The 27556-nt window shown below is 49.0% G+C and overlaps 13 non-coding genes and 4 pseudogenes across 13 annotated transcripts; all 17 read left to right on the top strand.

Moving 5' to 3' along the window:
• Positions 1-1321: 1321 nt before the first annotated feature.
• Positions 1322-1426, top strand: LOC142284223 (U2 spliceosomal RNA; annotated as a pseudogene).
• A 5428-nt stretch (positions 1427-6854) lies between these two features.
• On the top strand, positions 6855-7057 carry LOC142284210 (U2 spliceosomal RNA; annotated as a pseudogene).
• A 1117-nt stretch (positions 7058-8174) lies between these two features.
• On the top strand, positions 8175-8365 carry LOC142284197 (U2 spliceosomal RNA). The gene has a single exon (XR_012745735.1). It is a non-coding gene; the product is annotated as a U2 spliceosomal RNA (small nuclear RNA).
• A 1117-nt stretch (positions 8366-9482) lies between these two features.
• LOC142284183 (U2 spliceosomal RNA) lies at positions 9483-9673 on the top strand. Its single transcript, XR_012745723.1, has one exon. It is a non-coding gene; the product is annotated as a U2 spliceosomal RNA (small nuclear RNA).
• Positions 9674-10790: 1117 nt separating this feature from the next.
• LOC142284192 (U2 spliceosomal RNA) lies at positions 10791-10981 on the top strand. The gene has a single exon (XR_012745731.1). It is a non-coding gene; the product is annotated as a U2 spliceosomal RNA (small nuclear RNA).
• A 1117-nt stretch (positions 10982-12098) lies between these two features.
• LOC142284182 (U2 spliceosomal RNA) lies at positions 12099-12289 on the top strand. The gene has a single exon (XR_012745722.1). It is a non-coding gene; the product is annotated as a U2 spliceosomal RNA (small nuclear RNA).
• A 1117-nt stretch (positions 12290-13406) lies between these two features.
• Positions 13407-13597, top strand: LOC142284181 (U2 spliceosomal RNA). Its single transcript, XR_012745721.1, has one exon. It is a non-coding gene; the product is annotated as a U2 spliceosomal RNA (small nuclear RNA).
• A 1117-nt stretch (positions 13598-14714) lies between these two features.
• LOC142284193 (U2 spliceosomal RNA) lies at positions 14715-14905 on the top strand. Its single transcript, XR_012745732.1, has one exon. It is a non-coding gene; the product is annotated as a U2 spliceosomal RNA (small nuclear RNA).
• A 1117-nt stretch (positions 14906-16022) lies between these two features.
• Positions 16023-16213, top strand: LOC142284180 (U2 spliceosomal RNA). Its single transcript, XR_012745720.1, has one exon. It is a non-coding gene; the product is annotated as a U2 spliceosomal RNA (small nuclear RNA).
• A 1376-nt stretch (positions 16214-17589) lies between these two features.
• LOC142284218 (U2 spliceosomal RNA) lies at positions 17590-17796 on the top strand (annotated as a pseudogene).
• A 1117-nt stretch (positions 17797-18913) lies between these two features.
• Positions 18914-19104, top strand: LOC142284179 (U2 spliceosomal RNA). Its single transcript, XR_012745719.1, has one exon. It is a non-coding gene; the product is annotated as a U2 spliceosomal RNA (small nuclear RNA).
• Positions 19105-20440: 1336 nt separating this feature from the next.
• On the top strand, positions 20441-20624 carry LOC142284214 (U2 spliceosomal RNA). The gene has a single exon (XR_012745749.1). It is a non-coding gene; the product is annotated as a U2 spliceosomal RNA (small nuclear RNA).
• A 1117-nt stretch (positions 20625-21741) lies between these two features.
• On the top strand, positions 21742-21932 carry LOC142284200 (U2 spliceosomal RNA). Its single transcript, XR_012745738.1, has one exon. It is a non-coding gene; the product is annotated as a U2 spliceosomal RNA (small nuclear RNA).
• A 1118-nt stretch (positions 21933-23050) lies between these two features.
• Positions 23051-23192, top strand: LOC142284228 (U2 spliceosomal RNA; annotated as a pseudogene).
• A 697-nt stretch (positions 23193-23889) lies between these two features.
• LOC142284206 (U2 spliceosomal RNA) lies at positions 23890-24087 on the top strand. The gene has a single exon (XR_012745743.1). It is a non-coding gene; the product is annotated as a U2 spliceosomal RNA (small nuclear RNA).
• A 1117-nt stretch (positions 24088-25204) lies between these two features.
• On the top strand, positions 25205-25395 carry LOC142284176 (U2 spliceosomal RNA). The gene has a single exon (XR_012745717.1). It is a non-coding gene; the product is annotated as a U2 spliceosomal RNA (small nuclear RNA).
• Positions 25396-26512: 1117 nt separating this feature from the next.
• LOC142284175 (U2 spliceosomal RNA) lies at positions 26513-26703 on the top strand. The gene has a single exon (XR_012745716.1). It is a non-coding gene; the product is annotated as a U2 spliceosomal RNA (small nuclear RNA).
• Positions 26704-27556: the final 853 nt, after the last annotated feature.

The following is a 27556-nucleotide window of genomic DNA, read 5'->3' as shown; positions in this document are numbered from 1 at the left end:
GAAGAAAGCATACGTCTTCATATGCACCTCAATTTGGCCCATTCACTTTTCACACTTCCTCCTTTTGTTTTTTATCTTTCACACTTTTGACTTTCTTTATTCATCCAAATAGCAAACTCATCACCACTCAACCTGACCAACTCGGCTATGTCCCCGTGCTGCAGTTCTCTGTCTTATCTAGATCATTTGCAATTGAATGGAATAGATCCCTTTTGGACAAAGTGGATTCACCTGCTGCTGCAGTGACCACAGGTGTGATAAGATCTAGAATTGGCATCTGGTGCGATCTCTCCGCTTCCACTCCAAAGAAAGTTACCTGTTTATTCCTATCATGCATTGGTTTTTGGGGTTTTCTTTGAGTAATGATGATCTCTTTAGTAGTCTGTTGGCGCCCTCTCCTGGAGGAATAGTTTGCTTGCTCTTGGACATTCTAAAAGAGAGGTCATGATAGACATTGAGCTTCTGAGCTCAATTGGGGACAGTCATGGGTGATGAATGTTTGCAACCTACTGCGAAGCCTCATACCGCAATATAAGGAACGTCAAATACTAAGAAAGGGCGGCCTATGAAAGAATTACTACTTTCAATAAGTACACTTAAACAGCTAATTGGGAATAGAAAAACTGTAAAAAGCCCTCTGAGAAAGCCCCCCTCTAACCTTTGATAGTAAGCTTTTCTGTAGTCTGCCTGTTGATGTATTTTCCGTTTGAACTGTGCACAACATGAAGAGACGGAACACTGGCGGCTTGTCACAATGCCCCCCGATGACATCACAATAGCGCTGCTGCCTAGAAAACAAGCTGCGCAGAAGAAGTTGTTCTTTGGGTGGGAGGGTGGGCTAGTGGAAGGAGGGGGCAATCTCTTTTTTTCCCGGGTGGTAGGGGGATGACAGGAGAAGGGAAGCGGGTGGTGAGAAAGGTACAGAGGGCAGGGTTTGGGGGCTGGGAAGGAAAGGGAAAAGATTAGGGTTTGGGGATGATGAAAGGGCTTTCTACGGGTAAGGATGGCAAAGGGTGGCAGTGACGGAAAGTCAGGCAACCTGTCCTGTCCGTCTTTTTGTATCGTGAATTGGAAAGACTGCAAGGGGGAGGGGAGTTGCTTGCGCCCTAAAGGAGGAGTTATTCAGATTCATTGCAGTGGGCGGCGGCTGCAAAACGCACCATTCTTCTTGTTTTTGCTCTGCAAAGCAGCCTTTTCAAGGGTTGGCTTGGGTGACAAAATGTCTTGTGTAGGCGTGGGTTTGTCTCCCTCTCGCTCTCTCTCCCTAAGATGTGTCCGGCATAGGCCAGGGTGCCACTCGAGGCCCAAACCAATTCTGGTTATCGCTTCTCGGCCTTTTGGCTAAGATCAAGTGTAGTATCTGTTCTTATCAGAACAAACTGAGCTAGCTACACTTGACGAGATACGATCAGGGAGACGAGCTCCAAAGCCCAGCCGAGACCGGAAGAGGGAGATCGGACGGAAGAAGAGCTTGGCAGAAAGAAGCAAGAAGACGAAGGCTCGGAGAAGACTTGGGGAGACCAGAGGAACTTCGAGGAGGAACACAGCGGGAGAAGACACCCGGAGAAGAATCCAAGATCCAGCTCCGGGAACTCAAGCAGGAACCAGCCATGGCAAGCAAGCCAGAGAAGGCAGCCAAGAAGGCTCAGGACCCAGGGACCTCCAGGAAGGCTCATCCAGAGGCTTCTTCGGCCCAAGAGGCCCCTACCTCCGACGCCAGCCAGCCGGAGGGAGCCCGGACGCCGCCTGAAAAGGCTCCAACCCTGGAGCCTTGGATGCGGCAGACGGTCGCCCTGAAGCTAAAGGCGGTGGATGGTAGGTTGCCGGACATGTCCAGCGACGTGTTCTGCAAGAAGATGATTCTGGATCAGGGCTTCTCCAGGGCGGAAACCCTGAGTGTCCAGACCTTCATGACTGGCATTTTTCTGGTAACCTTTGCCACGGTGAATGCCTGCAGGAGATACTGGGAGGCGATGAACGCAGCGATGCCGGACTCCCCTTTTCATTCCTTTTTAGGATCCTGTCCTATACAGAGGGATGAGAAGAGGATCACGGTCTCCATGCGGAACCCGCACACCCCAGGAAGAGACATCTCCACGTTCCTGGGACGTCTCTGCACAGTGGTGAGGGAGCCATCCCACATCCTTAACGGCAACGGATTCTGGACGGGTAAGTGGTCAGTAACCGTTCGACTCTACAGGGAACCAGCATCCGAGGATGGTCTCCAGCACCTGCCCCCGACATTCTCTCTGGGAAACTCCTTTGGTCTCATCTACTACCCGGACATGCCACACAACTGCAGGAAATGTGGCGGGAAAGGGCATTCGATGAAGACCTGCAAGGAGGACGCCTGCAGGGTTTGCCGGGTGACAGGACACAGCTCCAAGGACTGCCCAAAGAAGAAGACTTGCAACCTATGTGGACAGGCGGACCACCTTTACAAGGACTGCCCACAGCGGGAGAAATCCTGGGCAAGGGTTGCCGCGGCGACCCAGTATCGGGTAATCACAGCTTCGTCGACCAAGGCAGCTACGACCAAGGCCACAGAGGCCAAGGACAAGGCGGCCAAGAACCCGGCGACCGTGGCTCCAGCCGATGCCCCAGCAGCCACGGAGTCCAGGGAAAAGAAGGGTAAGAAAACTGTTGCCCCCTCCCTGGTCCCCCCCCCTGTCACCCCTGTCCAAACCCCTCCCCCCCCGGCCAACCCTACTGAGGATTCCACTACCTCCACCTCATTTCCCTACTCCTCAGTTGGTCTCCTCACCCCCCCCCCAAAGCCCACTCTCCCTCCCCAGACCATGAGAGCAGAGGGCCTCAGCACTCTTGCACTTTTCACCGAGGAGGATTTTCCAGCTCTTGTCTCCTCAGGTACAGGCCAAAGGAAAAGGAAGGTGGAAGATAGTCCTGTCGCAGAACCTTCCAAGCTGTTCATTGTGGACCCCAATCCACCCCAGGAAGAGGAGGATGGCCTCCTCCCAGAACCGGACGTGTTGGAGCAGATGGTGGAGTCCCTTGTGGCCGAAGAAGAAATGGAGGAGTCGGAAGCCACTGAGGCACCATCCCTGCTTGATCAGCTAGCAGAAGAGGGTCTGCTGGAGATACCCTTACCAGCAGGTGCCAAAGAGGAAGAACCGCCCGACCGGAGTGGTAACTAAGGCACACCGCCTGCTCTAACTTTCTCTTTCCTCCAATGACTGCTAACATTAACATCTTTTCCATTAATGTTAGGAGCATCAGAGACAAGTTCCGACGTCAGACAATTTTTATGTTCCTTAACACTCAGTCTAGTGATGTATTTTTCCTGCAGGAATGCTCCCTTCCTTCCTCTAGGTCCTTCAACCATCTGGCCAGGGAGTGGACCCATGGCCCATCCTACTGGTCTGGCGGGGGCGACTGTAGGTCCGCGGGGGTCGCCGTGCTGATCAGGGGAAGCGCCTTCACATTGGACTCTGTTCAGGAAATCGTCTGCGGCAGGTTACTGCTCGTGGATGGCACCTGGGCGGGAGAACCTGTCAGGTTCATCAATGTGTATGCTTCTCCTGTGAAGAGCGATCGACTGGAGCTCCTCCAAGCCCTGCGCCCTCAGCTCGCTACCGCCAGGACGGTAGTGATGGCCGGGGATTTCAACTGCCCGATTGAGGAGGATGGACGCAGTTCTGGAACGGCTGCCAAGTTGGACGTCACATCCAAACTGCTCATTGAGATGGTGACCGAAGCCTCTCTTGTGGACGTTGTTGGCTCCATCGGACACGGATCCGTGAACTATTCATGGTGCCGATCCGATGGCTCGCTGCGTTCCAGGATTGACTTTGTGTTTACCTCTCGGGCGGTTGGGCGGAGTGGGCACTCGATGGTCCCCTGCTTCTTCTCTGACCACAGAGCCATTCACTTTCAAGGTGTGCTGGGCCATGGCTTCCCCATTGGCCCGGGCTCCTGGAAGCTGAACTGCTCTCTGCTGGAAAAGGGTGAGATTCTGGAGGAGCTTAGAGCTGCCTACTCCACGTGGCGGGCCTACAAGGCGGGCTTCCAGTCTGTTTCTGACTGGTGGGAATACGTTAAACTCGAGTTCCGTTTCTTCTTTCAGGCAAAGAGTCAACAACAGGCGTGTCTGAAGAGGAGGGACTTCAGGAGACTCCAGCGTGAGCTGCGTTCCCTGCAGGACCTTCTTCGATGCGGCTGGGACGTGAGAGAGGAGCTGGAGGAGACTAAGAGGAGCCTGAAAAGGCACTTCGAGGAGGAGTCCGAGCGAATTGTCTTCCGTTCCAAAGTGGAGAACCTGGAGAAGGGTGAGAAATGTAACTCGTTCTTTTTCAGGAAACTCCACGCCGGTCACACGCCCATGAATGAACTACGAGACGAGAGTGGAAACATGCGACGCGGGAAAGAGAACGTGATGAAGGTCGTCAGCGACTTCTACAGCGAACTCTACGCCCGCAAGACTACTGACCCCGAGGCCGCCGATAAGTTCCTGTCAGGTATCACTAACCATCTTGACCCTGCAGACGCGGCGGCCATGGATGTTCCTCTGACGGTGGACGAGCTGCTCTCGGCCGCCAAATCCTTTAGTTCTGGCAGGACACCGGGCAGTGACGGCCTCCCAGCAGAGCTCTATGTAGCGCTGGGAGACCTAATCTGTCCGGACCTGTTATGGCTGTATGAGGAGATGGTGGTGGAGGGCAGAATGCCTCCATCTCTGAGGGAAGGAATGGTCACGATCCTGTACAAGCGTAAAGGAGAGAGGTGCGACCTGAAGAATTGGCGTCCCATCACCCTTCTGAATGTCGACTACAAGATCCTGGCCAAGACGATGGCAACGAGACTGAAGACGGTTATCGGACGGATCATCCACCCGGATCAGACCTGCGGCATCCCCGGACGTCGCATCGCAGACAGCCTGGCTCTCATGCGGGACACGGTCGAGTACATCAAAGCCCGCCGGGTGCACGCAGCCCTGATCTCGTTGGATCAGGAAAAGGCCTTCGACCGTGTTTCCCATGAGTTCCTGGGCAAAGCTCTGCACAGGTTAGGTTTGGGTAACATGTTTTGCTTGTATGTCCAACTAATGTATTTTGATATTCACAGCTCGGTGTTGGTAAACGGCTGGAAGACTGACCCCTTCCCGGTCCTCTCAGGGGTCAGACAAGGCTGTCCTCTGTCACCTCTTCTTTTTGTTTGTGTTATAGAACTCTTTGCAGAGGCTATCCGGCGGAATGGAGAGATCAGAGGGATCACCGCACCAGGACCAGAACGCTTCGAGGTCAAGTGCTCGCTCTACATGGACGACGTGACCGTCTTCTGCGCGGACCGGCGCTCAGTCGACACCCTCGTCCAGACCTGTGAGACCTTCGGACGGGCTTCGGGAGCCAAAGTCAACTGCGGGAAGTCGGAAGCCATGCTCTTCGGGGACTGGCAGCCGGCCTCTTCCGCCCCCTTCCCTTTCAGCATCCAGCCGGATTTCATCAAGGTTCTTGGAGTCTGGTTCGGGAAGGAAGGAGCAGCCCTCAAGTCCTGGGAGGAACGCTTGACCAAGATCACCCAACGGATCGGTCTGTGGAGCCTCAGACGCCTCACCTGTGAGGGCAAAGCACTGGTCCTGCGTAACGAGGTACTGCCCGTGCTGCAGTACACGGCCCAGGCCTGGCCCCCCCTTGCCACCGTGTGCAGGGCCATTACCAGGACGGTGTTTCGTTTTGTCTGGGGATCCAAGATGGACAGAGTAAAGCGGAGCATCATGTACAAGGATCCTCGCAAGGGTGGGAAGGGCGTACCCGATATCCCCACCCTCCTGCGATCCTCCTTCGTATGTGACTGCGTTCGCCGAACTCTGCGAGTCAAGAGAGGTTCCGCGGGTGGGTCCATGTCTCGCTTCTTCCTGCTCCCCCTTTGGAGACGGTTAGGCTGGGACAAGTGGGACAGCTCCTTCCCCTACAACTGGACGGCGCCATGGTTCTACGGAGACGTGGTTCGGTTTGTGAGGGAACACCAACTGGAGGGACTCAAGCCTGATTTGTGGAAGCCAAAGACTATCCACAAACTCATCAGAGCCAAGGACGAAATGGAGAACATTCCAGGACTTCATCACGACACACTGGAGACTGTTTGGACAAACGTGTCATCGGCTGGATTGACCAACGGGCACAAGGACTTGTCATGGATGGCGATACAGGGCGGACTGCCCGTCCGGTCATTCATGCATGCCCGGAACCTGTGCAAAACCCGGTACTGCCCAAGGTGCCCCTTCGTGGAGGAAACATCGCTGCACGCCTTTTGGGACTGCCGTTTCGCACAGCGCCTGTTGGTTGCCCTGGAGGATGACCTGAGGAACTCCGTCCCCAGAGGGAGCCTATCGTACCATTCCGTACTTTATGGACTCTTCCCTGGGACTCACACCGTTGGAGCCATCCAGGAGGCTTGGCGCCTTATGAACTGCTTTAAGGACGCTATTTGGGTCGCCAGGAACCGGCTCATCTTGAAGAGGGAGAGGATGTCTATCCAGGATTGCCGCAGGCTGATCCACAGCCTGCTCAGAGACTATTCCATCATGGACAGTCCGGACGACAGCGCCGAGGAGGAGGTTTAGACCTCTTCCATGCCCCCTCCCTCCTTTTCCCGTTATGTGCGTCTTTCAATAAAGCTTCGGGCCTGTGATTTCCCCACCCTATCCCCCTTTTCCCCTACCCCCATCCCCCAATCGCCGGTTCGTCGTTATTTATTGTCTAACTTTTTCTTTCAGCTTGAGTGTTATGGATAAGCATAGGAGCGTGATGTATAGTTTAGTGCGTCGTACTCTATGGCTATGTAAGAAGGATTGTATATTTCTGTGTGTACGGGGCTGCGGCACTGTACACGGTTTGTTACCTATTTGTGAGTAGTGCAGGATAATAAAGATGCTGTTAAATCAAAATCTGTTCTTATCAGTTTAATATCTGATACGTCCCCTATCTGGGGACCATATATTAAATGGATTTTTAGAACAGGGAGATGGAAAAAGAGCTTGCTCTGTCCACTCCACGCATTGACCTGGTATTGCAGTACCTCCAGGAACGGTGCACCCCTTCTTAACCCAGTTTCCAAAAGCAGAACTCGATTCACCTGATTCATATTAGCCCGATTAGCGAATTGAAATGAATTTTTATCTAACACACTTTTTACTTGCTTTATTCATCCAAATAGCAAACTCATCACCACTCAACTTCACCAACTCTGCTATGTCCCGTGCAGTATCTTGTTGTCAGTCTAATCTAGATCATGTGTAATTGAATGGAATAGATCCCTTTTGGACAAAGTGGAGTCAGATGCTGCAGTGACCACAGGTGTGAGAGGATCTACAATTGGCATCTGGTGTTATCTCTCTGCTTCCACTCCAAATAAAGTTACCTGTTGTTACCTGAACGTCAAATACTAAGAATGGGCGGCCTATGAAAGAATTAGTACTTTCATTAAGTATACTAAACCGGCTAATTGGGAATAGACAAACTGTAAAAAGCCCTCTGAGAAAGCCCCTCTCTAACCTTTGTTAGTAAGCTTTTCTGTAGCCTGCCTGTTGATGTATTTTCGGTTTGAACAGTGCACAACATGAAGAGACGGAACACTGGCGGCTTGTCACAATGCCCCCCGATGACATCACAATAGCGCTGCTGCCTAGAAAACAAGCTGCGCAGAAGAAGTTGTTCTTTGGGTGGGAGGGTGGGCTAGTGGAAGGAGGGGGCAATCTCTTTTTTTCCCGGGTGGTAGGGGGATGACAGGAGAAGGGAAGCGGGTGGTGAGAAAGGTACAGAGGGCAGGGTTTGGGGGCTGGGAAGGAAAGGGAAAAGATTAGGGTTTGGGGATGATGAAAGGGCTTTCTACGGGTAAGGATGGCAAAGGGTGGCAGTGACGGAAAGTCAGGCAACCTGTCCTGTCCGTCTTTTTGTATCGTGAATTGGAAAGACTGCAAGGGGGAGGGGAGTTGCTTGCGCCCTAAAGGAGGAGTTATTCAGATTCATTGCAGTGGGCGGCGGCTGCAAAACGCACCATTCTTCTTGTTTTTGCTCTGCAAAGCAGCCTTTTCAAGGGTTGGCTTGGGTGACAAAATGTCTTGTGTAGGCGTGGGTTTGTCTCCCTCTCGCTCTCTCTCCCTAAGATGTGTCCGGCATAGGCCAGGGTGCCACTCGAGGCCCAAACCAATTCTGGTTATCGCTTCTCGGCCTTTTGGCTAAGATCAAGTGTAGTATCTGTTCTTATCAGTTTAATATTTGATACGTCCCCTATCTGGGGACCATATATTAAATGGATTTTTAGAACAGGGAGATGGAAAAAGAGCTTGCTCTGTCCACTCCACGCATTGACCTGGTATTGCAGTACCTCCAGGAACGGTGCACCCCTTCTTAACCCAGTTTCCAAAAGCAGAACTCGATTCACCTGATTCATATTAGCCCGATTAGCGAATTGAAATGAATTTTTATCTAACACACTTTTTACTTGCTTTATTCATCCAAATAGCAAACTCATCACCACTCAACTTCACCAACTCTGCTATGTCCCGTGCAGTATCTTGTTGTCAGTCTAATCTAGATCATGTGTAATTGAATGGAATAGATCCCTTTTGGACAAAGTGGAGTCAGATGCTGCAGTGACCACAGGTGTGAGAGGATCTACAATTGGCATCTGGTGTTATCTCTCTGCTTCCACTCCAAATAAAGTTACCTGTTGTTACCTGAACGTCAAATACTAAGAATGGGCGGCCTATGAAAGAATTAGTACTTTCATTAAGTATACTAAACCGGCTAATTGGGAATAGACAAACTGTAAAAAGCCCTCTGAGAAAGCCCCTCTCTAACCTTTGTTAGTAAGCTTTTCTGTAGCCTGCCTGTTGATGTATTTTCGGTTTGAACAGTGCACAACATGAAGAGACGGAACACTGGCGGCTTGTCACAATGCCCCCCGATGACATCACAATAGCGCTGCTGCCTAGAAAACAAGCTGCGCAGAAGAAGTTGTTCTTTGGGTGGGAGGGTGGGCTAGTGGAAGGAGGGGGCAATCTCTTTTTTTCCCGGGTGGTAGGGGGATGACAGGAGAAGGGAAGCGGGTGGTGAGAAAGGTACAGAGGGCAGGGTTTGGGGGCTGGGAAGGAAAGGGAAAAGATTAGGGTTTGGGGATGATGAAAGGGCTTTCTACGGGTAAGGATGGCAAAGGGTGGCAGTGACGGAAAGTCAGGCAACCTGTCCTGTCCGTCTTTTTGTATCGTGAATTGGAAAGACTGCAAGGGGGAGGGGAGTTGCTTGCGCCCTAAAGGAGGAGTTATTCAGATTCATTGCAGTGGGCGGCGGCTGCAAAACGCACCATTCTTCTTGTTTTTGCTCTGCAAAGCAGCCTTTTCAAGGGTTGGCTTGGGTGACAAAATGTCTTGTGTAGGCGTGGGTTTGTCTCCCTCTCGCTCTCTCTCCCTAAGATGTGTCCGGCATAGGCCAGGGTGCCACTCGAGGCCCAAACCAATTCTGGTTATCGCTTCTCGGCCTTTTGGCTAAGATCAAGTGTAGTATCTGTTCTTATCAGTTTAATATCTGATACGTCCCCTATCTGGGGACCATATATTAAATGGATTTTTAGAACAGGGAGATGGAAAAAGAGCTTGCTCTGTCCACTCCACGCATTGACCTGGTATTGCAGTACCTCCAGGAACGGTGCACCCCTTCTTAACCCAGTTTCCAAAAGCAGAACTCGATTCACCTGATTCATATTAGCCCGATTAGCGAATTGAAATGAATTTTTATCTAACACACTTTTTACTTGCTTTATTCATCCAAATAGCAAACTCATCACCACTCAACTTCACCAACTCTGCTATGTCCCGTGCAGTATCTTGTTGTCAGTCTAATCTAGATCATGTGTAATTGAATGGAATAGATCCCTTTTGGACAAAGTGGAGTCAGATGCTGCAGTGACCACAGGTGTGAGAGGATCTACAATTGGCATCTGGTGTTATCTCTCTGCTTCCACTCCAAATAAAGTTACCTGTTGTTACCTGAACGTCAAATACTAAGAATGGGCGGCCTATGAAAGAATTAGTACTTTCATTAAGTATACTAAACCGGCTAATTGGGAATAGACAAACTGTAAAAAGCCCTCTGAGAAAGCCCCTCTCTAACCTTTGTTAGTAAGCTTTTCTGTAGCCTGCCTGTTGATGTATTTTCGGTTTGAACAGTGCACAACATGAAGAGACGGAACACTGGCGGCTTGTCACAATGCCCCCCGATGACATCACAATAGCGCTGCTGCCTAGAAAACAAGCTGCGCAGAAGAAGTTGTTCTTTGGGTGGGAGGGTGGGCTAGTGGAAGGAGGGGGCAATCTCTTTTTTTCCCGGGTGGTAGGGGGATGACAGGAGAAGGGAAGCGGGTGGTGAGAAAGGTACAGAGGGCAGGGTTTGGGGGCTGGGAAGGAAAGGGAAAAGATTAGGGTTTGGGGATGATGAAAGGGCTTTCTACGGGTAAGGATGGCAAAGGGTGGCAGTGACGGAAAGTCAGGCAACCTGTCCTGTCCGTCTTTTTGTATCGTGAATTGGAAAGACTGCAAGGGGGAGGGGAGTTGCTTGCGCCCTAAAGGAGGAGTTATTCAGATTCATTGCAGTGGGCGGCGGCTGCAAAACGCACCATTCTTCTTGTTTTTGCTCTGCAAAGCAGCCTTTTCAAGGGTTGGCTTGGGTGACAAAATGTCTTGTGTAGGCGTGGGTTTGTCTCCCTCTCGCTCTCTCTCCCTAAGATGTGTCCGGCATAGGCCAGGGTGCCACTCGAGGCCCAAACCAATTCTGGTTATCTCTTCTCGGCCTTTTGGCTAAGATCAAGTGTAGTATCTGTTCTTATCAGTTTAATATCTGATACGTCCCCTATCTGGGGACCATATATTAAATGGATTTTTAGAACAGGGAGATGGAAAAAGAGCTTGCTCTGTCCACTCCACGCATTGACCTGGTATTGCAGTACCTCCAGGAACGGTGCACCCCTTCTTAACCCAGTTTCCAAAAGCAGAACTCGATTCACCTGATTCATATTAGCCCGATTAGCGAATTGAAATGAATTTTTATCTAACACACTTTTTACTTGCTTTATTCATCCAAATAGCAAACTCATCACCACTCAACTTCACCAACTCTGCTATGTCCCGTGCAGTATCTTGTTGTCAGTCTAATCTAGATCATGTGTAATTGAATGGAATAGATCCCTTTTGGACAAAGTGGAGTCAGATGCTGCAGTGACCACAGGTGTGAGAGGATCTACAATTGGCATCTGGTGTTATCTCTCTGCTTCCACTCCAAATAAAGTTACCTGTTGTTACCTGAACGTCAAATACTAAGAATGGGCGGCCTATGAAAGAATTAGTACTTTCATTAAGTATACTAAACCGGCTAATTGGGAATAGACAAACTGTAAAAAGCCCTCTGAGAAAGCCCCTCTCTAACCTTTGTTAGTAAGCTTTTCTGTAGCCTGCCTGTTGATGTATTTTCGGTTTGAACAGTGCACAACATGAAGAGACGGAACACTGGCGGCTTGTCACAATGCGCCCCGATGACATCACAATAGCGCTGCTGCCTAGAAAACAAGCTGCGCAGAAGAAGTTGTTCTTTGGGTGGGAGGGTGGGCTAGTGGAAGGAGGGGGCAATCTCTTTTTTTCCCGGGTGGTAGGGGGATGACAGGAGAAGGGAAGCGGGTGGTGAGAAAGGTACAGAGGGCAGGGTTTGGGGGCTGGGAAGGAAAGGGAAAAGATTAGGGTTTGGGGATGATGAAAGGGCTTTCTACGGGTAAGGATGGCAAAGGGTGGCAGTGACGGAAAGTCAGGCAACCTGTCCTGTCCGTCTTTTTGTATCGTGAATTGGAAAGACTGCAAGGGGGAGGGGAGTTGCTTGCGCCCTAAAGGAGGAGTTATTCAGATTCATTGCAGTGGGCGGCGGCTGCAAAACGCACCATTCTTCTTGTTTTTGCTCTGCAAAGCAGCCTTTTCAAGGGTTGGCTTGGGTGACAAAATGTCTTGTGTAGGCGTGGGTTTGTCTCCCTCTCGCTCTCTCTCCCTAAGATGTGTCCGGCATAGGCCAGGGTGCCACTCGAGGCCCAAACCAATTCTGGTTATCGCTTCTCGGCCTTTTGGCTAAGATCAAGTGTAGTATCTGTTCTTATCAGTTTAATATCTGATACGTCCCCTATCTGGGGACCATATATTAAATGGATTTTTAGAACAGGGAGATGGAAAAAGAGCTTGCTCTGTCCACTCCACGCATTGACCTGGTATTGCAGTACCTCCAGGAACGGTGCACCCCTTCTTAACCCAGTTTCCAAAAGCAGAACTCGATTCACCTGATTCATATTAGCCCGATTAGCGAATTGAAATGAATTTTTATCTAACACACTTTTTACTTGCTTTATTCATCCAAATAGCAAACTCATCACCACTCAACTTCACCAACTCTGCTATGTCCCGTGCAGTATCTTGTTGTCAGTCTAATCTAGATCATGTGTAATTGAATGGAATAGATCCCTTTTGGACAAAGTGGAGTCAGATGCTGCAGTGACCACAGGTGTGAGAGGATCTACAATTGGCATCTGGTGTTATCTCTCTGCTTCCACTCCAAATAAAGTTACCTGTTGTTACCTGAACGTCAAATACTAAGAATGGGCGGCCTATGAAAGAATTAGTACTTTCATTAAGTATACTAAACCGGCTAATTGGGAATAGACAAACTGTAAAAAGCCCTCTGAGAAAGCCCCTCTCTAACCTTTGTTAGTAAGCTTTTCTGTAGCCTGCCTGTTGATGTATTTTCGGTTTGAACAGTGCACAACATGAAGAGACGGAACACTGGCGGCTTGTCACAATGCCCCCCGATGACATCACAATAGCGCTGCTGCCTAGAAAACAAGCTGCGCAGAAGAAGTTGTTCTTTGGGTGGGAGGGTGGGCTAGTGGAAGGAGGGGGCAATCTCTTTTTTTCCCGGGTGGTAGGGGGATGACAGGAGAAGGGAAGCGGGTGGTGAGAAAGGTACAGAGGGCAGGGTTTGGGGGCTGGGAAGGAAAGGGAAAAGATTAGGGTTTGGGGATGATGAAAGGGCTTTCTACGGGTAAGGATGGCAAAGGGTGGCAGTGACGGAAAGTCAGGCAACCTGTCCTGTCCGTCTTTTTGTATCGTGAATTGGAAAGACTGCAAGGGGGAGGGGAGTTGCTTGCGCCCTAAAGGAGGAGTTATTCAGATTCATTGCAGTGGGCGGCGGCTGCAAAACGCACCATTCTTCTTGTTTTTGCTCTGCAAAGCAGCCTTTTCAAGGGTTGGCTTGGGTGACAAAATGTCTTGTGTAGGCGTGGGTTTGTCTCCCTCTCGCTCTCTCTCCCTAAGATGTGTCCGGCATAGGCCAGGGTGCCACTCGAGGCCCAAACCAATTCTGGTTATCGCTTCTCGGCCTTTTGGCTAAGATCAAGTGTAGTATCTGTTCTTATCAGTTTAATATCTGATACGTCCCCTATCTGGGGACCATATATTAAATGGATTTTTAGAACAGGGAGATGGAAAAAGAGCTTGCTCTGTCCACTCCACGCATTGACCTGGTATTGCAGTACCTCCAGGAACGGTGCACCCCTTCTTAACCCAGTTTCCAAAAGCAGAACTCGATTCACCTGATTCATATTAGCCCGATTAGCGAATTGAAATGAATTTTTATCTAACACACTTTTTACTTGCTTTATTCATCCAAATAGCAAACTCATCACCACTCAACTTCACCAACTCTGCTATGTCCCGTGCAGTATCTTGTTGTCAGTCTAATCTAGATCATGTGTAATTGAATGGAATAGATCCCTTTTGGACAAAGTGGAGTCAGATGCTGCAGTGACCACAGGTGTGAGAGGATCTACAATTGGCATCTGGTGTTATCTCTCTGCTTCCACTCCAAATAAAGTTACCTGTTGTTACCTGAACGTCAAATACTAAGAATGGGCGGCCTATGAAAGAATTAGTACTTTCATTAAGTATACTAAACCGGCTAATTGGGAATAGACAAACTGTAAAAAGCCCTCTGAGAAAGCCCCTCTCTAACCTTTGTTAGTAAGCTTTTCTGTAGCCTGCCTGTTGATGTATTTTCGGTTTGAACAGTGCACAACATGAAGAGACGGAACACTGGCGGCTTGTCACAATGCCCCCCGATGACATCACAATAGCGCTGCTGCCTAGAAAACAAGCTGCGCAGAAGAAGTTGTTCTTTGGGTGGGAGGGTGGGCTAGTGGAAGGAGGGGGCAATCTCTTTTTTTCCCGGGTGGTAGGGGGATGACAGGAGAAGGGAAGCGGGTGGTGAGAAAGGTACAGAGGGCAGGGTTTGGGGGCTGGGAAGGAAAGGGAAAAGATTAGGGTTTGGGGATGATGAAAGGGCTTTCTACGGGTAAGGATGGCAAAGGGTGGCAGTGACGGAAAGTCAGGCAACCTGTCCTGTCCGTCTTTTTGTATCGTGAATTGGAAAGACTGCAAGGGGGAGGGGAGTTGCTTGCGCCCTAAAGGAGGAGTTATTCAGATTCATTGCAGTGGGCGGCGGCTGCAAAACGCACCATTCTTCTTGTTTTTGCTCTGCAAAGCAGCCTTTTCAAGGGTTGGCTTGGGTGACAAAATGTCTTGTGTAGGCGTGGGTTTGTCTCCCTCTCGCTCTCTCTCCCTAAGATGTGTCCGGCATAGGCCAGGGTGCCACTCGAGGCCCAAACCAATTCTGGTTATTGCTTCTCGGCCTTTTGGCTAAGATCAAGTGTAGTATCTGTTCTTATCAGTTTAATATCTGATACGTCCCCTATCTGGGGACCATATATTAAATGGATTTTTAGAACAGGGAGATGGAAAAAGAGCTTGCTCTGTCCACTCCACGCATTGACCTGGTATTGCAGTACCTCCAGGAACGGTGCACCCCTTCTTAACCCAGTTTCCAAAAGCAGAACTCGATTCACCTGATTCATATTAGCCCGATTAGCGAATTGAAATGAATTTTTATCTAACACACTTTTTACTTGCTTTATTCATCCAAATAGCAAACTCATCACCACTCAACTTCACCAACTCTGCTATGTCCCGTGCAGTATCTTGTTGTCAGTCTAATCTAGATCATGTGTAATTGAATGGAATAGATCCCTTTTGGACAAAGTGGAGTCAGATGCTGCAGTGACCACAGGTGTGAGAGGATCTACAATTGGCATCTGGTGTTATCTCTCTGCTTCCACTCCAAATAAAGTTACCTGTTGTTACCTGAACGTCAAATACTAAGAATGGGCGGCCTATGAAAGAATTAGTACTTTCATTAAGTATACTAAACCGGCTAATTGGGAATAGACAAACTGTAAAAAGCCCTCTGAGAAAGCCCCTCTCTAACCTTTGTTAGTAAGCTTTTCTGTAGCCTGCCTGTTGATGTATTTTCGGTTTGAACAGTGCACAACATGAAGAGACGGAACACTGGCGGCTTGTCACAATGCCCCCCGATGACATCACAATAGCGCTGCTGCCTAGAAAACAAGCTGCGCAGAAGAAGTTGTTCTTTGGGTGGGAGGGTGGGCTAGTGGAAGGAGGGGGCAATCTCTTTTTTTCCCGGGTGGTAGGGGGATGACAGGAGAAGGGAAGCGGGTGGTGAGAAAGGTACAGAGGGCAGGGTTTGGGGGCTGGGAAGGAAAGGGAAAAGATTAGGGTTTGGGGATGATGAAAGGGCTTTCTACGGGTAAGGATGGCAAAGGGTGGCAGTGACGGAAAGTCAGGCAACCTGTCCTGTCCGTCTTTTTGTATCGTGAATTGGAAAGACTGCAAGGGGGAGGGGAGTTGCTTGCGCCCTAAAGGAGGAGTTATTCAGATTCATTGCAGTGGGCGGCGGCTGCAAAACGCACCATTCTTCTTGTTTTTGCTCTGCAAAGCAGCCTTTTCAAGGGTTGGCTTGGGTGACAAAATGTCTTGTGTAGGCGTGGGTTTGTCTCCCTCTCGCTCTCTCTCCCTAAGATGTGTCCGGCATAGGCCAGGGTGCCACTCGAGGCCCAAACCAATTCTGGTTATCGCTTCTCGGCCTTTTGGCTAAGATCAAGTGTAGTATCTGTTCTTATCAGTTTAATATCTGATACGTCCCCTATCTGGGGACCATATATTAAATGGATTTTTAGAACAGGGAGATGGAAAAAGAGCTTGCTCTGTCCACTCCACGCATTGACCTGGTATTGCAGTACCTCCAGGAACGGTGCACCCCTTCTTAACCCAGTTTCCAAAAGCAGAACTCGATTCACCTGATTCATATTAGCCCGATTAGCGAATTGAAATGAATTTTTATCTAACACACTTTTTACTTGCTTTATTCATCCAAATAGCAAACTCATCACCACTCAACTTCACCAACTCTGCTATGTCCCGTGCAGTATCTTGTTGTCAGTCTAATCTAGATCATGTGTAATTGAATGGAATAGATCCCTTTTGGACAAAGTGGAGTCAGATGCTGCAGTGACCACAGGTGTGAGAGGATCTACAATTGGCATCTGGTGTTATCTCTCTGCTTCCACTCCAAATAAAGTTACCTGTTGTTACCTGAACGTCAAATACTAAGAATGGGCGGCCTATGAAAGAATTAGTACTTTCATTAAGTATACTAAACCGGCTAATTGGGAATAGACAAACTGTAAAAAGCCCTCTGAGAAAGCCCCTCTCTAACCTTTGTTAGTAAGCTTTTCTGTAGCCTGCCTGTTGATGTATTTTCGGTTTGAACAGTGCACAACATGAAGAGACGGAACACTGGCGGCTTGTCACAATGCCCCCCGATGACATCACAATAGCGCTGCTGCCTAGAAAACAAGCTGCGCAGAAGAAGTTGTTCTTTGGGTGGGAGGGTGGGCTAGTGGAAGGAGGGGGCAATCTCTTTTTTTCCCGGGTGGTAGGGGGATGACAGGAGAAGGGAAGCGGGTGGTGAGAAAGGTACAGAGGGCAGGGTTTGGGGGCTGGGAAGGAAAGGGAAAAGATTAGGGTTTGGGGATGATGAAAGGGCTTTCTACGGGTAAGGATGGCAAAGGGTGGCAGTGACGGAAAGTCAGGCAACCTGTCCTGTCCGTCTTTTTGTATCGTGAATTGGAAAGACTGCAAGGGGGAGGGGAGTTGCTTGCGCCCTAAAGGAGGAGTTATTCAGATTCATTGCAGTGGGCGGCGGCTGCAAAACGCACCATTCTTCTTGTTTTTGCTCTGCAAAGCAGCCTTTTCAAGGGTTGGCTTGGGTGACAAAATGTCTTGTGTAGGCGTGGGTTTGTCTCCCTCTCGCTCTCTCTCCCTAAGATGTGTCCGGCATAGGCCAGGGTGCCACTCGAGGCCCAAACCAATTCTGGTTATCGCTTCTCGGCCTTTTGGCTAAGATCAAGTGTAGTCCCTTCATTGGGTTTTCCTTGGTCTTGGCTGGGAGGGGCCCAGGCTTGCACAACCGCCGGCCTCGGGGATTGTTGCGCCTTCTGGTGCTTACGTCCCCTTGTGCTGGTTGGTTCCCGGGCTCGGGGGGCGATCACTCGCGGCACTGTCGCTTTTGTGCGGTGACCGGCGTGCCTTCGGGCAATTATGTAAATATTGGGTGACTTGTCATCCAAACTCGATGGACCGATTTTGGTATAATCGGATTGTCCCTGATGGGATAGCCAACTTAAAAAAAATCTGTTCTTATCAGTTTAATATCTGATACGTCCCCTATCTGGGGACCATATATTAAATGGATTTTTAGAACAGGGAGATGGAAAAAGAGCTTGCTCTGTCCACTCCACGCATTGACCTGGTATTGCAGTACCTCCAGGAACGGTGCACCCCTTCTTAACCCAGTTTCCAAAAGCAGAACTCGATTCACCTGATTCATATTAGCCCGATTAGCGAATTGAAATGAATTTTTATCTAACACACTTTTTACTTGCTTTATTCATCCAAATAGCAAACTCATCACCACTCAACTTCACCAACTCTGCTATGTCCCGTGCAGTATCTTGTTGTCAGTCTAATCTAGATCATGTGTAATTGAATGGAATAGATCCCTTTTGGACAAAGTGGAGTCAGATGCTGCAGTGACCACAGGTGTGAGAGGATCTACAATTGGCATCTGGTGTTATCTCTCTGCTTCCACTCCAAATAAAGTTACCTGTTGTTACCTGAACGTCAAATACTAAGAATGGGCGGCCTATGAAAGAATTAGTACTTTCATTAAGTATACTAAACCGGCTAATTGGGAATAGACAAACTGTAAAAAGCCCTCTGAGAAAGCCCCTCTCTAACCTTTGTTAGTAAGCTTTTCTGTAGCCTGCCTGTTGATGTATTTTCGGTTTGAACAGTGCACAACATGAAGAGACGGAACACTGGCGGCTTGTCACAATGCCCCCCGATGACATCACAATAGCGCTGCTGCCTAGAAAACAAGCTGCGCAGAAGAAGTTGTTCTTTGGGTGGGAGGGTGGGCTAGTGGAAGGAGGGGGCAATCTCTTTTTTTCCCGGGTGGTAGGGGGATGACAGGAGAAGGGAAGCGGGTGGTGAGAAAGGTACAGAGGGCAGGGTTTGGGGGCTGGGAAGGAAAGGGAAAAGATTAGGGTTTGGGGATGATGAAAGGGCTTTCTACGGGTAAGGATGGCAAAGGGTGGCAGTGACGGAAAGTCAGGCAACCTGTCCTGTCCGTCTTTTTGTATCGTGAATTGGAAAGACTGCAAGGGGGAGGGGAGTTGCTTGCGCCCTAAAGGAGGAGTTATTCAGATTCATTGCAGTGGGCGGCGGCTGCAAAACGCACCATTCTTCTTGTTTTTGCTCTGCAAAGCAGCCTTTTCAAGGGTTGGCTTGGGTGACAAAATGTCTTGTGTAGGCGTGGGTTTGTCTCCCTCTCGCTCTCTCTCCCTAAGATGTGTCCGGCATAGGCCAGGGTGCCACTCGAGGCCCAAACCAATTCTGGTTATCGCTTCTCGGCCTTTTGGCTAAGATCAAGTGTAGTATCTGTTCTTATCAGTTTAATATCTGATACGTCCCCTATCTGGGGACCATATATTAAATGGATTTTTAGAACAGGGAGATGGAAAAAGAGCTTGCTCTGTCCACTCCACGCATTGACCTGGTATTGCAGTACCTCCAGGAACGGTGCACCCCTTCTTAACCCAGTTTCCAAAAGCAGAACTCGATTCACCTGATTCATATTAGCCCGATTAGCGAATTGAAATGAATTTTTATCTAACACACTTTTTACTTGCTTTATTCATCCAAATAGCAAACTCATCACCACTCAACTTCACCAACTCTGCTATGTCCCGTGCAGTATCTTGTTGTCAGTCTAATCTAGATCATGTGTAATTGAATGGAATAGATCCCTTTTGGACAAAGTGGAGTCAGATGCTGCAGTGACCACAGGTGTGAGAGGATCTACAATTGGCATCTGGTGTTATCTCTCTGCTTCCACTCCAAATAAAGTTACCTGTTGTTACCTGAACGTCAAATACTAAGAATGGGCGGCCTATGAAAGAATTAGTACTTTCATTAAGTATACTAAACCGGCTAATTGGGAATAGACAAACTGTAAAAAGCCCTCTGAGAAAGCCCCTCTCTAACCTTTGTTAGTAAGCTTTTCTGTAGCCTGCCTGTTGATGTATTTTCGGTTTGAACAGTGCACAACATGAAGAGACGGAACACTGGCGGCTTGTCACAATGCCCCCCGATGACATCACAATAGCGCTGCTGCCTAGAAAACAAGCTGCGCAGAAGAAGTTGTTCTTTGGGTGGGAGGGTGGGCTAGTGGAAGGAGGGGGCAATCTCTTTTTTTCCCGGGTGGTAGGGGGATGACAGGAGAAGGGAAGCGGGTGGTGAGAAAGGTACAGAGGGCAGGGTTTGGGGGCTGGGAAGGAAAGGGAAAAGATTAGGGTTTGGGGATGATGAAAGGGCTTTCTACGGGTAAGGATGGCAAAGGGTGGCAGTGACGGAAAGTCAGGCAACCTGTCCTGTCCGTCTTTTTGTATCGTGAATTGGAAAGACTGCAAGGGGGAGGGGAGTTGCTTGCGCCCTAAAGGAGGAGTTATTCAGATTCATTGCAGTGGGCGGCGGCTGCAAAACGCACCATTCTACTTGTTTTTGCTCTGCAAAGCAGCCTTTTCAAGGGTTGGCTTGGGTGACAAAATGTCTTGTGTAGGCGTGGGTTTGTCTCCCTCTCGCTCTCTCTCCCTAAGATGTGTCCGGCATAGGCCAGGGTGCCACTCGAGGCCCAAACCAATTCTGGTTATCGCTTCTCGGCCTTTTGGCTAAGATCAAGTGTAGTCCCTTCATTGGGTTTGCCTTGGTCTTGGCTGGGAGGGGCCCGGGCTTGCACAACCGCCGGCCTCGGGGATTGTTGCGCCTTTTGGTGCTTACGTCCCCTTGTGGCTAGTGGTTCCTGGGCTCGGGAGGCGATCACCCAGGCACTGCGCTTTTGTGTGGTGGCCTGCTGGCCTTCGGGGCTACCTTGATTCTGAAAATTGCGGATGAAATCTCATCTGTTCTTATCAGTTTAATATCTGATACGTCCCCTATCTGGGGACCATATATTAAATGGATTTTTAGAACAGGGAGATGGAAAAAGAGCTTGCTCTGTCCACTCCACGCATTGACCTGGTATTGCAGTACCTCCAGGAACGGTGCACCCCTTCTTAACCCAGTTTCCAAAAGCAGAACTCGATTCACCTGATTCATATTAGCCCGATTAGCGAATTGAAATGAATTTTTATCTAACACACTTTTTACTTGCTTTATTCATCCAAATAGCAAACTCATCACCACTCAACTTCACCAACTCTGCTATGTCCCGTGCAGTATCTTGTTGTCAGTCTAATCTAGATCATGTGTAATTGAATGGAATAGATCCCTTTTGGACAAAGTGGAGTCAGATGCTGCAGTGACCACAGGTGTGAGAGGATCTACAATTGGCATCTGGTGTTATCTCTCTGCTTCCACTCCAAATAAAGTTACCTGTTGTTACCTGAACGTCAAATACTAAGAATGGGCGGCCTATGAAAGAATTAGTACTTTCATTAAGTATACTAAACCGGCTAATTGGGAATAGACAAACTGTAAAAAGCCCTCTGAGAAAGCCCCTCTCTAACCTTTGTTAGTAAGCTTTTCTGTAGCCTGCCTGTTGATGTATTTTCGGTTTGAACAGTGCACAACATGAAGAGACGGAACACTGGCGGCTTGTCACAATGCCCCCCGATGACATCACAATAGCGCTGCTGCCTAGAAAACAAGCTGCGCAGAAGAAGTTGTTCTTTGGGTGGGAGGGTGGGCTAGTGGAAGGAGGGGGCAATCTCTTTTTTTCCCGGGTGGTAGGGGGATGACAGGAGAAGGGAAGCGGGTGGTGAGAAAGGTACAGAGGGCAGGGTTTGGGGGCTGGGAAGGAAAGGGAAAAGATTAGGGTTTGGGGATGATGAAAGGGCTTTCTACGGGTAAGGATGGCAAAGGGTGGCAGTGACGGAAAGTCAGGCAACCTGTCCTGTCCGTCTTTTTGTATCGTGAATTGGAAAGACTGCAAGGGGGAGGGGAGTTGCTTGCGCCCTAAAGGAGGAGTTATTCAGATTCATTGCAGTGGGCGGCGGCTGCAAAACGCACCATTCTTCTTGTTTTTGCTCTGCAAAGCAGCCTTTTCAAGGGTTGGCTTGGGTGACAAAATGTCTTGTGTAGGCGTGGGTTTGTCTCCCTCTCGCTCTCTCTCCCTAAGATGTGTCCGGCATAGGCCAGGGTGCCACTCGAGGCCCAAACCAATTCTGGTTATCGCTTCTCGGCCTTTTGGCTAAGATCAAGTGTAGTATCTGTTCTTATCAGTTTAATATCTGATACGTCGCCTATCTGGGGACCATATATTAAATGGATTTTTAGAACAGGGAGATGGAAAAAGAGCTTGCTCTGTCCACTCCACGCATTGACCTGGTATTGCAGTACCTCCAGGAACGGTGCACCCCTTCTTAACCCAGTTTCCAAAAGCAGAACTCGATTCACCTGATTCATATTAGCCCGATTAGCGAATTGAAATGAATTTTTATCTAACACACTTTTTACTTGCTTTATTCATCCAAATAGCAAACTCATCACCACTCAACTTCACCAACTCTGCTATGTCCCGTGCAGTATCTTGTTGTCAGTCTAATCTAGATCATGTGTAATTGAATGGAATAGATCCCTTTTGGACAAAGTGGAGTCAGATGCTGCAGTGACCACAGGTGTGAGAGGATCTACAATTGGCATCTGGTGTTATCTCTCTGCTTCCACTCCAAATAAAGTTACCTGTTGTTACCTGAACGTCAAATACTAAGAATGGGCGGCCTATGAAAGAATTAGTACTTTCATTAAGTATACTAAACCGGCTAATTGGGAATAGACAAACTGTAAAAAGCCCTCTGAGAAAGCCCCTCTCTAACCTTTGTTAGTAAGCTTTTCTGTAGCCTGCCTGTTGATGTATTTTCGGTTTGAACAGTGCACAACATGAAGAGACGGAACACTGGCGGCTTGTCACAATGCCCCCCGATGACATCACAATAGCGCTGCTGCCTAGAAAACAAGCTGCGCAGAAGAAGTTGTTCTTTGGGTGGGAGGGTGGGCTAGTGGAAGGAGGGGGCAATCTCTTTTTTTTCCCGGGTGGTAGGGGGATGACAGGAGAAGGGAAGCGGGTGGTGAGAAAGGTACAGAGGGCAGGGTTTGGGGGCTGGGAAGGAAAGGGAAAAGATTAGGGTTTGGGGATGATGAAAGGGCTTTCTACGGGTAAGGATGGCAAAGGGTGGCAGTGACGGAAAGTCAGGCAACCTGTCCTGTCCGTCTTTTTGTATCGTGAATTGGAAAGACTGCAAGGGGGAGGGGAGTTGCTTGCGCCCTAAAGGAGGAGTTATTCAGATTCATTGCAGTGGGCGGCGGCTGCAAAACGCACCATTCTTCTTGTTTTTGCTCTGCAAAGCAGCCTTTTCAAGGGTTGGCTTGGGTGACAAAATGTCTTGTGTAGGCGTGGGTTTGTCTCCCTCTCGCTCTCTCTCCCTAAGATGTGTCCGGCATAGGCCAGGGTGCCACTCGAGGCCCAAACCAATTCTGGTTATCGCTTCTCGGCCTTTTGGCTAAGATCAAGTGTAGTATCGTTCGAAAAGGTGGTTTAAGGCTCCGGCCACCTTAGTACAATGATGCAATGCACACTGGAAGGTTGCGCTTGTTAGTACTTTGGGAGGATAGTATATCCATCTAGAGGAAACCATGGCCCTACCAGGATCGAGGCTATTAGACTGAGTAAGTGTGGGGGCTATGGTGCAATGTGCCCCAGGATTGACGACCCTGGAGTGAGTCTGAGCTTGCTGGCTTTGGACCCCGGCAAGCCTTGGGCTCTGTAGCACACCGTACCTTGCCCTTTCATACTTTCTGAGCATATTGCTCTATCCCGGCCTTCTGGCTAGGAAGGGAATATTTTATAATCATGGTCGGAGGTCCGTTCAGCTTTGGGCTGAGAAACCAACACCCGGTTGGAGGTCCGGGTCAGCTTCGGCTGAGAAACCAACACCCGGTTAGAGGTCCGGGTCAGCTTCGGCTGAGAAACCAACACCCGGTTGGAGGTCCGGGTCAGCTTCGGCTGAGAAACCAACACCCGGTTGGAGGTCCGGTTAGCCTTGGGCTGAGAAACCAACACCGGTTGACGGTCCGGGCAGTTTCGGCTGCGAAACCAACAACTAGTAGCTCTCTACTCCACTTGGGTAAGATGCCTGGGTGGACGCTGGGAGCAACGACAAGGCTCAACCAGGCTTCGGCTTGGGGGAGCACCGAAGATCCCTGACCCTTGCTGTGGCCTTCTGGCTCGGAGGGACGGGGTTGATTTTTGGGGATCCTCTCCTCACGGAGGGGTCCACACGAATCCTAGCCTTTGCACTGTTTTTGGTGTGACTTCGGTCATGCATTTTTTGCGGTGCTTTGGAAAGCTTCATTAAATCAAAAAATCTGTTCTTATCAGTTTAATATCTGATACGTCCCCTATCTGGGGACCATATATTAAATGGATTTTTAGAACAGGGAGATGGAAAAAGAGCTTGCTCTGTCCACTCCACGCATTGACCTGGTATTGCAGTACCTCCAGGAACGGTGCACCCCTTCTTAACCCAGTTTCCAAAAGCAGAACTCGATTCACCTGATTCATATTAGCCCGATTAGCGAATTGAAATGAATTTTTATCTAACACACTTTTTACTTGCTTTATTCATCCAAATAGCAAACTCATCACCACTCAACTTCACCAACTCTGCTATGTCCCGTGCAGTATCTTGTTGTCAGTCTAATCTAGATCATGTGTAATTGAATGGAATAGATCCCTTTTGGACAAAGTGGAGTCAGATGCTGCAGTGACCACAGGTGTGAGAGGATCTACAATTGGCATCTGGTGTTATCTCTCTGCTTCCACTCCAAATAAAGTTACCTGTTGTTACCTGAACGTCAAATACTAAGAATGGGCGGCCTATGAAAGAATTAGTACTTTCATTAAGTATACTAAACCGGCTAATTGGGAATAGACAAACTGTAAAAAGCCCTCTGAGAAAGCCCCTCTCTAACCTTTGTTAGTAAGCTTTTCTGTAGCCTGCCTGTTGATGTATTTTCGGTTTGAACAGTGCACAACATGAAGAGACGGAACACTGGCGGCTTGTCACAATGCCCCCCGATGACATCACAATAGCGCTGCTGCCTAGAAAACAAGCTGCGCAGAAGAAGTTGTTCTTTGGGTGGGAGGGTGGGCTAGTGGAAGGAGGGGGCAATCTCTTTTTTTCCCGGGTGGTAGGGGGATGACAGGAGAAGGGAAGCGGGTGGTAAGAAAGGTACAGAGGGCAGGGTTTGGGGGCTGGGAAGGAAAGGGAAAAGATTAGGGTTTGGGGATGATGAAAGGGCTTTCTACGGGTAAGGATGGCAAAGGGTGGCAGTGACGGAAAGTCAGGCAACCTGTCCTGTCCGTCTTTTTGTATCGTGAATTGGAAAGACTGCAAGGGGGAGGGGAGTTGCTTGCGCCCTAAAGGAGGAGTTATTCAGATTCATTGCAGTGGGCGGCGGCTGCAAAACGCACCATTCTTCTTGTTTTTGCTCTGCAAAGCAGCCTTTTCAAGGGTTGGCTTGGGTGACAAAATGTCTTGTGTAGGCGTGGGTTTGTCTCCCTCTCGCTCTCTCTCCCTAAGATGTGTCCGGCATAGGCCAGGGTGCCACTCGAGGCCCAAACCAATTCTGGTTATCGCTTCTCGGCCTTTTGGCTAAGATCAAGTGTAGTATCTGTTCTTATCAGTTTAATATCTGATACGTCCCCTATCTGGGGACCATATATTAAATGGATTTTTAGAACAGGGAGATGGAAAAAGAGCTTGCTCTGTCCACTCCACGCATTGACCTGGTATTGCAGTACCTCCAGGAACGGTGCACCCCTTCTTAACCCAGTTTCCAAAAGCAGAACTCGATTCACCTGATTCATATTAGCCCGATTAGCGAATTGAAATGAATTTTTATCTAACACACTTTTTACTTGCTTTATTCATCCAAATAGCAAACTCATCACCACTCAACTTCACCAACTCTGCTATGTCCCGTGCAGTATCTTGTTGTCAGTCTAATCTAGATCATGTGTAATTGAATGGAATAGATCCCTTTTGGACAAAGTGGAGTCAGATGCTGCAGTGACCACAGGTGTGAGAGGATCTACAATTGGCATCTGGTGTTATCTCTCTGCTTCCACTCCAAATAAAGTTACCTGTCGTTACCTGAACGTCAAATACTAAGAATGGGCGGCCTATGAAAGAATTAGTACTTTCATTAAGTATACTAAACCGGCTAATTGGGAATAGACAAACTGTAAAAAGCCCTCTGAGAAAGCCCCTCTCTAACCTTTGTTAGTAAGCTTTTCTGTAGCCTGCCTGTTGATGTATTTTCGGTTTGAACAGTGCACAACATGAAGAGACTGAACACTGGCGGCTTGTCACAATGCCCCCCGATGACATCACAATAGCGCTGCTGCCTAGAAAACAAGCTGCGCAGAAGAAGTTGTTCTTTGGGTGGGAGGGTGGGCTAGTGGAAGGAGGGGGCAATCTCTTTTTTTCCCGGGTGGTAGGGGGATGACAGGAGAAGGGAAGCGGGTGGTGAGAAAGGTACAGAGGGCAGGGTTTGGGGGCTGGGAAGGAAAGGGAAAAGATTAGGGTTTGGGGATGATGAAAGGGCTTTCTACGGGTAAGGATGGCAAAGGGTGGCAGTGACGGAAAGTCAGGCAACCTGTCCTGTCCGTCTTTTTGTATCGTGAATTGGAAAGACTGCAAGGGGGAGGGGAGTTGCTTGCGCCCTAAAGGAGGAGTTATTCAGATTCATTGCAGTGGGCGGCGGCTGCAAAACGCACCATTCTTCTTGTTTTTGCTCTGCAAAGCAGCCTTTTCAAGGGTTGGCTTGGGTGACAAAATGTCTTGTGTAGGCGTGGGTTTGTCTCCCTCTCGCTCTCTCTCCCTAAGATGTGTCCGGCATAGGCCAGGGTGCCACTCGAGGCCCAAACCAATTCTGGTTATCGCTTCTCGGCCTTTTGGCTAAGATCAAGTGTAGTATCTGTTCTTATCAGTTTAATATCTGATACGTCCCCTATCTGGGGACCATATATTAAATGGATTTTTAGAACAGGGAGATGGAAAAAGAGCTTGCTCTGTCCACTCCACGCATTGACCTGGTATTGCAGTACCTCCAGGAACGGTGCACCCCTTCTTAACCCAGTTTCCAAAAGCAGAACTCGATTCACCTGATTCATATTAGCCCGATTAGCGAATTGAAATGAATTTTTATCTAACACACTTTTTACTTGCTTTATTCATCCAAATAGCAAACTCATCACCACTCAACTTCACCAACTCTGCTATGTCCCGTGCAGTATCTTGTTGTCAGTCTAATCTAGATCATGTGTAATTGAATGGAATAGATCCCTTTTGGACAAAGTGGAGTCAGATGCTGCAGTGACCACAGGTGTGAGAGGATCTACAATTGGCATCTGGTGTTATCTCTCTGCTTCCACTCCAAATAAAGTTACCTGTTGTTACCTGAACGTCAAATACTAAGAATGGGCGGCCTATGAAAGAATTAGTACTTTCATTAAGTATACTAAACCGGCTAATTGGGAATAGACAAACTGTAAAAAGCCCTCTGAGAAAGCCCCTCTCTAACCTTTGTTAGTAAGCTTTTCTGTAGCCTGCCTGTTGATGTATTTTCGGTTTGAACAGTGCACAACATGAAGAGACGGAACACTGGCGGCTTGTCACAATGCCCCCCGATGACATCACAATAGCGCTGCTGCCTAGAAAACAAGCTGCGCAGAAGAAGTTGTTCTTTGGGTGGGAGGGTGGGCTAGTGGAAGGAGGGGGCAATCTCTTTTTTTCCCGGGTGGTAGGGGGATGACAGGAGAAGGGAAGCGGGTGGTGAGAAAGGTACAGAGGGCAGGGTTTGGGGGCTGGGAAGGAAAGGGAAAAGATTAGGGTTTGGGGATGATGAAAGGGCTTTCTACGGGTAAGGATGGCAAAGGGTGGCAGTGACGGAAAGTCAGGCAACCTGTCCTGTCCGTCTTTT

Source organism: Anomaloglossus baeobatrachus, unplaced genomic scaffold (assembly GCF_048569485.1).
Source record: "Anomaloglossus baeobatrachus isolate aAnoBae1 unplaced genomic scaffold, aAnoBae1.hap1 Scaffold_563, whole genome shotgun sequence".
Taxonomy (NCBI): Eukaryota; Metazoa; Chordata; class Amphibia; order Anura; family Aromobatidae; genus Anomaloglossus; species Anomaloglossus baeobatrachus.
This window is presented reverse-complemented; position numbering and strand designations above follow the sequence as displayed.